This window comes from Dromiciops gliroides, chromosome 3 (genome assembly GCF_019393635.1).
Source record: "Dromiciops gliroides isolate mDroGli1 chromosome 3, mDroGli1.pri, whole genome shotgun sequence".
In the NCBI taxonomy this organism is placed as follows: Eukaryota; Metazoa; Chordata; class Mammalia; order Microbiotheria; family Microbiotheriidae; genus Dromiciops; species Dromiciops gliroides.
In genome coordinates this window covers 89,506,253-89,518,236 of record NC_057863.1, presented here as the reverse complement: position 1 = coordinate 89,518,236, position 11,984 = coordinate 89,506,253, and the positions used below count along the sequence as shown (strand labels likewise).

The window sequence follows — 11,984 nt, the reverse complement described above, 5'->3', positions numbered from 1 at the left end:
AAAGGCCCCCTGAGTCCTCTCTTCATCTTCCTCTGTACATGTTCCTAAACATAGTCACTTCTATCTCATTGAGGTGATAAAGGGTACAGGAGGACCCAGAAGAAATCTATGCCACCAGAAAAAAGAACTCACCGAGAGTTGAGAAATTGGAGAGGGAGTGAAGCCCTTTTATCACTGTGAGGGGTTCACCGATGCTGACCAGCTGTCAGCACAGGGTCACTGGATGGGAGAGTCCTTTTGATGTGGAATGGATTTAGGGTCAAACTGATCGTGAGTTGTCCCAAAAGAATTACAAGAGTCAGTGACTCAGTTTCCCAAGTTTTATTGCAATACTGTGTTAAGGGCTAAAATTCTAGCTAGTCTCTCTAAAATATCCAATGAGTGGTCGCCAATAAATTATAAGCTTTAGCAAGAGTTAGACTTTTAAGCATTTATTAAGGAGAATAAGAATTTGGTAAAGAGAGAGAGAAAGGCCTAGATTCCTATCTATTAAAGGGAGAGCACATTTCTAGCTCCGCTCTCCACCAGAGTCCTCAGGAAAGAGAGTGAGACTGAGCGCCAGTCTCTTCCTTCCTCCTCCCACTAGCCTGCGTCACTTCCTGACTCCAAAGAAAAGACTCCTGGTCTTGCCCTCAAAGACCTTCGCTTCATGGGCGGAACTCTTCTACAGTAAGTCTCCAGCAGGTGGCGTCATTCCAATCATTACAACTGTGAGTGAACACAGGGAGAGAACCAGAAAAGTGGGAAAGTATCTCTTAAATAGGGAAAGGAAAGATAGTTATATTTATGGTATGGATAAATTGATTATCAGTCTCATTATAATAACCTCCACCTTAGGGAGGTACAGGGGAGGGCTTATCCTAATTTGGAGTTCTTGGGGGTTTAGACCAATCCTTGAGGCAGGTGCCTTTTTCTGTGGAGGTGTGTTTTGGGGATTTACACATCATAAGGTGAATCTGGAGACAAATTCGGCCTTTTCTGCCCATGTCATCTTTTTTTTTTTTTTTTGAGGCAACGGGGGTTAAGTGACTTGCCCACGGTCACACAGCTAGTAAATGTCAAGTGTCTGAGGCCGGATTTGAACTCAGGTACTCCTGAGTCCAGGGCCGGTGCTTTAACCACTGCGCCATCTAGCTGCCCCCCCCCATGTCATCTTTTGATTCCCATACTTAGTTTCAAAATATTTTCATTTATCAGTTTGAATTTCTATACCCTGTCAATGTATCATTGTTATACTTAAGGTCTCTATGACCTTCCTCTTTATGTTCTTGTTATGAGTGCTGATTAATGTGGGTAAGGAGAACCTAGGCCCTGACTTGTATTAATGAAGAGTCAAATCTTAAGTTATCCATTAATTGGGGTCTGAATTCCTTTTAGAGCTCATATCTAAATTAGAGCTTGGGTCTTAGGTTTTTCTGTTAACCCCTTTTTTTGGCCTCCTACATCATTCCCCCATTTTCATATACTCCAGGAAAAAGGACGAAGATCATCTCTTCTGTCACTGCTTCCTGCTGAGTGGGGGCAAGGTAGGGGCTCATGGAGGGGTTTGTGTATGTCTATGAATTGAGGGAGATCCAGGAGCTAGAGTTATAAATGCAAGGACCACAACACAAAACACAAGTGATTAGCAAATAGACCAAGGGACCGTAATACAGAATAAATCTAAGAGATCCATGAAAAACCAAATGAAGTAAACAGTTGTGAACAAGTTTCAGCCATTCAGGTAACCTTGGTACTGGAGCTCAACCTTCAGGAGGTGTTCTGAACCATACAGACTCTGCCTCAGTCCAGGACCACATTTGCCAGAGAGTACGAGCACTCTTCCAATTCTTGTAACCCTAATGCAGTGGAATTAGAAACTTATTCTATTACCAATGTTAAATTTGTAAGCATAACCTCATGGTCAAGTTACCCAACAAAAGGAATAGTAAAGACAGCAGTTTTCCAGATCCACCTAAGAAAATTATCCCAGGTTCTTCTTCTAACTTTAGTATGAGAAGAGGCAGTAGGATTCTTTTTTTTTTTAATTATAAAAGTATTATTTTCCAGTTACATGTAGAGATAGTTTTAGACATTTGTTTTTATAAGATTTCTAGTTTCAAATTTTTCTCCCTCCCTTCCCTCCCTCCCCGTTCCCCAAGACAGCAAGTAATCTGATATGTTATATATGTTGTGTATTTTAAAATTCTAAATGTGGGTTCTAATCTGTCCCCCCAGTTTTGGGGGGAAACTGGCTAAAATCACTGATAAATGAGTTTAGGTTTTTTAAGGGTTTATTAAAAGATAAAAGATAGTAAAGAAAGAGAAAGATTGAGAGCAGATTTCTTATAGCATGGAAATCCTAGCTTTCCTCTTTTTTTTTTTTTTTTGGTGAGGCAGTTGGGGTTAAGTGACTTGCCCAAGGTCACACAGCTAGTAAGTGTTAAGTGTCTGAGGCCGGATTTGAACCCAGGTCCTCCTGACTCCAGGGCCGGTGCTCTATCCACTGTGCCACCCAGCTGCCCCTCCTAGCTTTCCTACCAGCCCATTTGAAGTCCTTCCACCATGCTGTCTCGAACCAAAAGAGGAAGAAGTCCTCTGCCAGCGTCAACTTCCTCCTTCCTGTTCCCCTCCCAGAAATGGGAGGTTCTTCAAGTTGATTGGCTAGTGTCATTCAAATTCATTGGTTCACTGGACCCAAAGGTGGTCTCGATGTAAAGTTCAAAGTTTTTAGTTTCTGAGAACAATACCCTCTTAAGGACCAGCCAGATGTGCTTACAATCTAGTTAACTGGGAGTAGGCTAATGAGCAGTCAATCACTCTCACTTAATTCAATCAGTTTTGATTAATCTCTAGGTGGGCCTTTGAGTATCTGCCAAATCCCCTTATCTATCATATTCCATTATCTTGACTCAATGTACAATCACTTTTTTTTTTTTTTTGCGGGGCAATGGGGGTTAAGTGACTTGCCCAGGGTCACACAGCTAGTAAGTGTCAAGTGTCTGAGGCCGGATTTGAACTCAGGAACTCCTGAATCCAGGGCCGGTGCTTTATCCACTGCGCCACCTAGCTGCCCCTATCACATTTAACATATTTCTTCATTAGTCATGCTATGAAAGAATCACAGCAAAAAGTAAAACCCTCAAAAAAGAAAAACAACAGCAAAAAACCCAAAAGAAATAGTATGGTTCAATCTGCATGTAGATTCCACAGTTCTTTTTTTTTCTGGATTTGGAGAACATTTTCCATCATGAGTCCTTTGGAACTATCTTGTATTGTTGTATTGCTGAGAAGAATCAAGTCTATCACAGTTGATCAACACATAATGTTGATGATACTGTGTACAATGTTCTCCTGGTTCTGCTCATCTCACTCATCATCAGTTCATGCAAGTCCTTCCAGGTTTCTCTGAACTCCTCCTGCTCATCGCTTCTTACAGCACAATAGAATTCCATTACATTCATATACCACAATTTGTTCAGCCATTCCCCAGTTGATGGGCAACCCCTCAATTTCCAATTCCTTGCCACCACAAAAAGAGCAGCTATAAATATTTTTGTACATGTGGGTCCTTTTCCCTTTTTTATGATCTCTTTGGGAAAAAGACCCAAAAGTGGTATTGCTGGGTCAAAGGGTATGCACAGCTTTATAGCCCTTTGGGCATAATTCCAGATTGCTCTCCAGAATGGTTGGATCAGTTCACAGCTCCACCAACAATGCATTAGTGTTTCAATTTTCCCACAGCTTCTCCAACATTCATTATTTTCCTTTTTTGTCATATTAGCCAATCTGATAGGTGTCAGGTGGTACCTCAGAGTTGTTTTAATTTGCATTTCTCTAATCAATAGTAATTTAGAGCATTTTTTCATATGGCAATAGATAGCTTGGATTTCTTCATCTGAAAACAGCTTGTTCATGTCCTTTGACCATTTCTCAACTGGGGAATGACTTGCATTCTTATAAATTCGATTTGGTTCCTTACATATTTTAGAAATGAGGCCTTTATCAGAAACACTGGCTCTAAAAATTGTTTCCTAAATTTCTGCTTCCCTTCTAATTTTGGCTGCATTGCTTCTGTTTATATATATTCTGTTTATATATATTTTGCATTTCATAATATTCTCTAGTCCTTATTTGGTCATAAATTGTTCTCCTCGCCATAGATCTGAGAAGTAAACTATTCCTTCCTCTCCTAATTTACTTATGGTATTACCCTTTATGTGTAAATCATGTACCCATTTTGACCTTATTTTGGTATACAGTGAAAGATGTTGGTCTATGTCTAGTTTCTATCATATTATCTTCCAGTTTTCCCAGCAGTTTTTGTCAAATACTGAGTTCCTATCTCAGGAGCTGGAGTCTTCGGGTTTATCAAACAGTAGATTACTATAGTCATTTACTACTGTGTCTCCTGTGCCTAACTTATTCCATTGATCCATTACTATTTCTTAGCTAGCGCCAAATAGTTTTGATGACTGCCACTTTATAGTGTAGCTTCATATTTGGTATGGCTAGCACAGGTTATGTTCTAAGACAAAACTGAAAGTAGATTATACAGAGCTTGGGCTAGATATATTTTCTGCCTGATTGCAGTCAACCATGTGAGAGTTTAGGAACACTGCTTCTGGATGTGTATGAGTCAGAAGTTTGCAATGGGAGAATTAGCTGTTGTATGGGAAAAGCTCGTAGCTCATGACATTTTGGACCAGAATAATGATGGAACTAGGGAGATGTGTTAATTCCCTACCCCCACCCCCACAACACTAGCCTGGACTTTTGCAAGCAAGGATGCTATGCTGTAGACTGAGGATGGAATGAACTGGGACCCAGCTGTGGGAACTTTGGCCAAGAGGAGTGTAAATGTAGTTCTTCAGGTGTTGGGGAAAAGGACATAAGACCCCAGGCAACCTTCTGGCCAACTGTTTCCTTTTGGCCAGTGGTTTTTATTTTGCTGATCTGTCTTTTAACTGTCTTGGGAACTGCTTCCACCTGAGGTTACTGGAATATGATTTTAGTAGAATGATTGCTTGTTTGAACCCTTTATAGGAGATATGGAGTAGTGAACTGGACACAGGGATATACAAAACTGGGCTACTGCTCTCTCTCTGCCTCTCTCTTCCTTTCTGGCTATAAAGTTTGAGATCTATTTTGAACTGTGTCTCAAGAGTTGGGTGGAGCAAGAGTCAATTTCCCTTTCTCTTCCTCACTTTAATAACTGTATTTCAGTATAATCGGTTTCCTTTTGTATGGGGGGAAATGGGTTTGGGTAGCGGTTGGGGTTCTTAGGAATTCTGCTTTAAAGAATTACACCCTCTTGCACACAAAAGTAGTTAGAATAAGGTGATAGTTTATTTAGGAGCAAGGGAAGGGAAGGGTGGGGGGAGGGAAACCATGAAAGAAATCCTTGGACTTTTCATGGGGAGATTGACATAAAGCACATGGCTCAGAGGTACCAAATCTCCTTGAACAGGAGACTGGAAGATACTTTTATAGAGGACTGATGGGGGTGGACCATCTGCCTGTGAAAAGTTCCTTTAGTGAGGGAGGACCATCCCCCATTGGTAGTGACTAGAGGAATTGGGTGAGGGGTGGCTATGGATCCCTCTTCAGGACACAAATGCCGCAGCCACACCCAAATTTATCTCCCCAGGGTAAGGGAGACCAGAATGAAGGGTAGGAATCCCAAACTAGCTTTGGTTCAACTTATCTCTCTAGGCGTTATCTGTCCTCTGGTTTAGTTTCTCAAGGAGAAGGTTCCTGGATGTGCCCCAGAGAACTTCTGGGGTGCTCTGCACCCCATGACACTTTGTTGTCCTATGAATTTTATTTTATTCACTGAAAATTATTGTTCTACAAAAGGGTCCACAGGCATTGCTAGACTTCCAAAAAGTCCCATGAGCCTTCCAAAAATCAAGAACTGTTCCTAAAGAATAGGTGCAAAACCTGGAAAAGTTTGCCTTACACTATATATAAGAAAGGCCAACAACAACAACAAGAAGTAAAAGAAAGCAGGAAAGGAAGAAATGGACTTGCCATTTCCAACATCTTATTTTCCTTCCTCCCATTATTCCCCTGGAAATTCTAGTCATGCTTTTATGACCTTGGGTAAATTGCTTAATCTCTCTGGGAGTTAGTTTCTTCATCTGCAAAATTAGGGAGTTAGAGAACATGAACTCTTAGGTCCCTTCTAGCTCTGGATCTGTGATACTATCACATGATGTACCAATAACTTCCAAATGGACACTCAAATTAATATAAAATATCACACCAGAAAAAGGTGGGATGGGGGTGGGGGGGTAGAAACAGATGGTTGTACTTTTTTACAATTATGGCTAGGCAGAGAATATTCTCTCTCTCTCTCTCTCTCTCTCTCTCTCTCTCTTTTTCATGGCAAACAATTCTACATTATCTAGGTTGTGAGAGAAAACAGATAAAAATAAAACTTCAGATTAAGGAATTATAAAAAAAATGTGTTTCAGTCTGTTTTCAGATACCATCAGTTTTTTCTCTATAGATGGACTGCAATTTTCCTAAGTTCTTCAGAGTTATATTGGATCATAGGCAGAGAATTCTCAACCAAATAAAGGATGAAGCAAATCACAGATGATACAATACATCCAGGAAGTCAACAAACCATGACTCATGTGTCAGATATGGCCACTAGCTGTTTTTATGTGGCACAGTGAGATATGAATGGTTTTTGCATTTTCAAATAAGGTTTATGTTTTAAATGTAAGTTTTAATAAAGATACATTTGAAATAAAATTTTATTTTTAACAATTTTATATGAACTCTAAAAATAGTTGTATTTAAAATTTTCCAAACATTTAAAAATAAAGTTTACAATTTAAATGTAATCTTAACTAGTTATATTTTAAATTTTTATTTATTTGAAATTTTTAATCTGTCATAATATTCTCCTTCTTTTCATTTATTTTTGTAATAAACATTTTTATTTATACTTTTGGGTTCCCATTTTTATCCCTCTTTCCCTCCCTCCCCTTCCTCCTCCCTTAGGCAACAAACAATCAGATATGAGTTATACATGTATGATTATGTAAAACATTACCATATTTGTCATTTTGTACAAGAAAGCTTAATTAAAAGAAAAAAAGTGAAAGAAAGTGAAAAATAGCATGTTTCAGTGTGTTCCATCAATATGAGTTCTTTCTTTGGAGATGGATAGTATGTTTCATCAAGAGCTGTTTGGGATTATCTTGGATCATTGTATTGCTGAGAATAGTTAAGTCATTCACAGTTTATCAAACAATATTGCTGTCTCTGTGCACAATATTCTCTTGGTTCTGCTCCCTTCATTATACATCATTTCATACATGTCTTTCCAGGCCTTTCTGAAGTCATCCTGATTGTCATTTCTTATAGCACAATCATATTCCATCATTTTTCATATGAACTAGTTATATTTTTAAATAAAGTTGTATCTAAAATTTTTTAAATGGATAAAAAAACCCATTCTTAGCTTTTCAGGTCAGTGTCTAGATTTGGCCCACAAACTATATAGTTTGCTGATCCCTTAAATAGATAATTTGATTTTATTAAATTAAAAGGCTTTTGGGGCGGCTAGGTGGTGCAGTGGATAAAGCACCGGCCCTGAATTCAGGAGTACCTGAGTTCAAATCCGGCCTCAGACACTTGACACTTACTAGCTGTGTGACCCTGGGCAAGTCACTTAACCCCCATTGCCCCGCAAAAAAAAAAAAAAGGTTTTTACATGAAAAATCAATGCAGTTAGTTTGAGAAGGGAATATATTGACTGGTGAAAATCTTTGCATAGAATGATCCTAATGATAGGGTCTGATACCCAAGTGTTGAGGGTGCAGAGCACCCCAGAAGTTCTCTGGGGCACACCAAGGAATCTTGTCCTTGAGAAACTAAACCAGAGAACAGATATGCCTAGAGAGATAAGCGGAACTAGATTGGACCGAGCTAGCTTCGGGACCTCCACCCTTCATTCTGATCTCCCTTAACCCTGGGGAGATAACTTTGGGTGTGGCTGTGGCCTCTGTGTCCAGAAGAGAGAGATGGCTTGAGAGATCCGTAGCCACCCCTCACCCAATTCCTCTAGCCACCACCAGTGGGGGATGGTCCTCCCTCACTAAAGGAACTTTTCCACAGGCAGATGGTCACACCCCCATCAGCCCCCTATAAAAGTACCTGCCAGTCTCCTGCTCGAGGAGATTGGTACCTCAGTGCTTTGTGCCTTTCTCCCCAAGAGAAGTCCAAGGATTTCCCTTCCCTTCCCTTGCCTTGCCCCTAAATAAACTACCATCTTATTCTAACTGCTTTTGTGTGTAAGAGGGTGTAATTCTTTACTTTTTTTATTTTTTAGTGAGGCAATTGGGGTTAAGTGACTTGTCCAGGGTCACACAGCTAGTAAGTGTTAAGTGTCTGAGGTCGGATTTGAACTCAGGTACTCCTGAATTCAGGGCCGGGGCTCTATCCGGGTGTAATTCTTTTTTTTTTTATTTTTTAGTGTGGCAATTGGGGTTAAGTGACTTGCCTAGGGTTACACAGCTAGTAAGTGTTAAGTGTCTGAGGCCGGATTTGAACTCAGGTACTCCTGACTCCAGAGCCGGTGCTCTATCCACTGCGCCACCTAGCTGCCCCCGGGTGTAATTCTTTAAAGAGGAATTCCTAAGAACCCCAACCCCTAACCCAACCCGTACCCCATTTCCCCCATAACACAAGGTACATAGAAAATTTACTACTACTACTACTACTACTACTACTACTACTAAACAATAACAATTCTTTAAAGGATAAAGGTGATAAATAATTTTCAAAAGAATTTTGAGCAAATAAATTGAACAAATTAATTTCAAAAGAAACTATTAACAATCATATTAAAGATTGTTCCAAATTAGTAATAACAAAAATGCAAAGTGAAACAAGTCTCAAGTTTCACCTCACACACAACAAACTGGAAAAGATAAGAAAGTTGAGAATAATCAATGTCAGAGGAACTGTGGGAACACAGGTATTGCCTGGTCCCACCTTCTGGTTCTATTCCTGAAATATGCAGCATCTTCTTCCCAACCTAGTGTTGTTTTGCTGAGGGTTGGAACCAGTTGGAGGCAGTGCAGGGCAGGGTAGGGCTCTAGAAGTGGGAAGAAAAAAAACACAGGAAAATGAAAGGAGAAAGCAAAACTTTGCCTGTCCCTGGGCAAAGAAGGGGTTGGCTCTAAATTCTTGAGTACAGGAATCTTCTTAGAGATGGGGTAAGTCATTTATGTGGGGTATGGGCACATGGGTATGTTTGCTGTTGGGGGTGTGGGCTGTCTGTTTTTGTAGGTATGATAGAGGGGCCATTTACCTCCTTCCTTCTTCCCTGCTCCCCCAACCCAGCTGGTGTATAGTAGACACGGAATGTAGTCACAGATGGATATGTGACACGCTCGGCAGATAAGGTTTTAATGTGTAAGCGACGTGTGACACCCAGCAAGAAGGAAGAAGTTGGGAAGGTATGGTACGTGGAGGTTGTGGAGGAGAGAGAAAAGGAAAACCGGTTTGATTCTTTACACTATCTTGCCAACACTCGCCCATTTCATCGTTATTACCTAGGAACTCAACTTTAGCTAGTTTTGTGAGAATGGGGGAGTAGAGAGGGAGCCACAGTTTATCATTCCAATGAATAGATTCCTTTTCTCACTCCTCTGCCCTTTGGTTCAAGGGGCTACCAGGTAATCCCTGGGCTAGCTTGGAAGAAATGAGAATCCACATCCTGAGTGGGTCCCTCCAGAGAGGGCCATTATAGCTTCTCCACACACACATGCTGAAGATACAAAGTAGTCCTGTGGGAGTGTGTGGTCATTATCATATATTTAATTTCTTGGGGTGCTCTAGATAAGCTGGTGGTTCACTGCCTCAAGATGTCAACATTTCAGGAAAAGCTCATTATTTTGAGGTAATAAAAGAAAGGCATCATTCTCATTACTATTAATTAATTTGAAGAAATTAGTTCCAGAAAAATAGTACAGACTTCACTTTTTAACCTCTCCAATGGTATGGAATTTTCGAAAAGGCTTAACAGGAAAGCTGCTGTCTCTCTTTAACGACACTTTTAGTTTTCCTTGACTTCCTTTTTTGCTTCTTTTGACTTCTGGTACCCAGTAGGTTGAACTGTTGTTCATTAGTACTCCTGTCAGTCAATCAACTTGCATTTGTTAAGCTTTTATTATGTGCTGAATGCTAGAAATATAAATCCAAGTAGAAAGAAAGAGAGGTCCTCTGCTCTCAGCGAGCTTACATCTTAACGGGGAAGCTGAAAAGAGTGGGGGTGTGAAGTGCAAAGGTACCCTTCTAAGAAGCTATAAGGTAGAGGAACGTCCCAGCACAGCCTGGGGAGGAAAGAAACATGGCTGGTTTCATTGTTCTCTTCAAATGGAGATTCTGGGAGAGCCATCCAATCCGAGGGACAGCATCCACTGTGAGAATTCTGGGGCTAGAGTGAGGCTTCAGAGCTGGGGCATGGTAGAGGAAGTAGAGTGTAGTTTGGGGAGAAATGGGGAAAGGAAGGGATACTTCTCCACCACCCATTCTTCTCCTGGCTCTGCATCTGACTCTGTGGAGGTCCCCACCCAAGCCTCAGCAGCCTTCGCATCCAGTCACTTCTTTCTGCACTCATGTTCTCACCCTGAAATATTCCTCCGCCCCTGCAGTCCTCTTCGCCCTCTTCGTGAGTTCCTTCTTGGGGCCTCCATTTGGCGGACTAGCCCTGTCCCATTTTTGGCTTCTGACTCTCCAGATTCTGCCATCCTCTCCCTGACGGGGATATCTCTCCACCCCTGCCCTTTTCAGCTCCCTTTTATATGTTATCTTCTGCAAGAGAATGGAAGCTCCACCTGTTTTTTGTTGTTGTTGTTGTATTCTCAATGACTAGCGCAATGCCTGGCACATAGTAAGTGTTTAATAAATGTTTATTGACAATAGTAAATTAAAAGCCAATATGGCCAAAAAAGACGGAAAACATACTTAGAATCTAGTTTATAAGAAATTGGGTGGGTGCTATGGATAGAACACAGTAGCGATGTCAGAATAGAAACAGATCTCCTGCACTGCACATTAGAAAACTACAAATGAACATTCTCTATGTTGCATTTTATTTGTATTTATTTTGTTAAATATTCCTAATTTATTTTTATTTTATTATTTATTATATGTAATATACACAAATATATTTCATATTTATTATATATGATACACAAATATATTTTATATTTGTTACATATAATATATATTTATTATGTATAATACACAAATATATTTTATATTTATTATATATAATATACACAAATATATTATATATTTATTACATATAATTTTATTAAACATTCCTAATTACATTTAAATCTGATTTCTGTAAATAATGCTGGAGTTTTGCTCTTGGAGTTTGAGATTTCTGAGCCCAGGACTTGAAAGTCAGAATGATCTTAGATCCCTTACTAGTTGCTTGACTCTGGGCAGGTCATATAACCTCTCTGTGTTTCAGTTTCTTCATCTGTAAAATGGGAATAATGTTAGCACTGACCTCACAAAACTGTTGTGCAGATCAAATATGTTAACACATGTTAACCTGGAAATTAAGGAAACAATCAATATAGGAGAAATAAGGTCTTTAATTGGGGCGGAGGAACCATAGCTTGTGGTATTGCAAAGCTCTGAAGCTAGGAATACCCAAAGATGGCAACAGAGGACAGGGTTTTTAAGGGGTAACAGAAGGGAATCCAAAGATTGCTCCAGAATCACTTACAACTAAATGTAAATGAACCTTTAACAAAAGAAACAGTAGAACTTCTCCTGAGTTAAGTATAGACACTACTAACTCTAAAGAGAAACTACTTAACGTAGGTGGACCCTTTTTACAGAATAATATAAAGTCCAGGGAGTAAGACCAGGATCATTTTGCTTGGGGGAAGGTCCATAAGTCGATCAAGAATTTGGAATTGACAAAAGATTGGTTAGCCCCAGGCAATTCATTTGCCTGG

At 40.0% G+C, this 11,984-nt stretch overlaps 1 protein-coding gene across 2 annotated transcripts in view; it reads left to right on the top strand.

Annotated features, from left to right (window-relative positions):
• The first annotated feature begins 9,123 nt into the window (after positions 1-9,123).
• CASP10 (caspase 10) overlaps positions 9,124-11,984 on the top strand; it is a 41,811-nt gene continuing 38,950 nt past the window's right edge. The window contains exon 1 of one of the 2 annotated variants that reach the window (XM_043997213.1): positions 9,124-9,218. The gene's annotated coding sequence lies outside the window, so the exon portion shown is untranslated. The remainder of the gene's footprint in view (positions 9,219-11,984) is intronic. The other variant, XM_043997212.1, reaches the window with a different exon arrangement.